Below are 1,055 nucleotides of genomic sequence, written 5' to 3'. Positions count from 1 at the left end.
TTAGATTGCATTCATTTGTTATATATGTCATATAGAATTGCATTTAGTTAGAGCATGCATTCAATCATATCATTGCATTTGTACTTCAATTTCCATAAAATCAAAAATCCAAAAACATGTATTGCTTTTTCATTCCTACTCCTACATGTACATTGAGGACAATGTCCAAAATAAAGTGGGGGATGGGAATTTATATTCCAAAAATGATAAAAATTGAAAAATTTCGAAAAATCGCAAAAATATGTTCTTTAATTTCATAAAAATAAAAACCATAAAAATTTAAAAAATTGAAAATCCAAAAACAAGTTCATTTCCTTTATAGTGTAGAATTGTATATATTGTATATACTTGTTTGTTTGTTTGTCTATCCTTTTTCACATTGATCGACTACGCCACATCCGAGACATGAGGAATTTGAAGACCGCATGGTATGATCTTTCCAATCTCCTTTTTCCTCTTTATGTTAATGACTATGTGGCTTTATTTTGATTGATGCGGTATAACAATGTGAACTTAGGATTTGCATTTAGTTTATATGTCATATTAGTTGGTAGAATCACTTGCATTAGGATGTATATAATAGTTGCATCATGGCCTGTAGTTGCATTTAGATAGAAAAGTTTTGAAAAATGCCTAATTGGGAACTTTGACAAGAGCAACTAAGCCATTACAAATACTTTTTCAACTTAAGACTTTGCCTACTAGAATGGTTGTAAGACACCCTAGATTGTGTCATACTAGTGTCTTTTGACCCATGACCCAAAGCCTAGTCAAGGGTTTGCATGTGAGTCACCTATCCAACCCCGTGATGCGATGTGGACTTGGTTAACTTGTCTAGGTGACCTTGATTGACCTTGTGGTAAGGCAACCCAAAAATACTTTCTATCAATAAGTTTGAAGTGCTCATTTCGAAGATTTTTTGTTATGCGGAAACAATCTATTGCTAAGGAAACCTCAAATGTTATGAAATGTTGAAATGTTGAGAAATTTTAGTTATTTTGATGGAGGCGTACCACTTCGATGTGCTTTGGAGAGGGATCCATTGAATTGGGCCC

The sequence above is a fragment of the Silene latifolia genome, chromosome 7 (assembly GCF_048544455.1).
Source record: "Silene latifolia isolate original U9 population chromosome 7, ASM4854445v1, whole genome shotgun sequence".
NCBI lineage: Eukaryota > Viridiplantae > Streptophyta > Magnoliopsida > Caryophyllales > Caryophyllaceae > Silene > Silene latifolia.
This window is presented reverse-complemented; position numbering follows the sequence as displayed.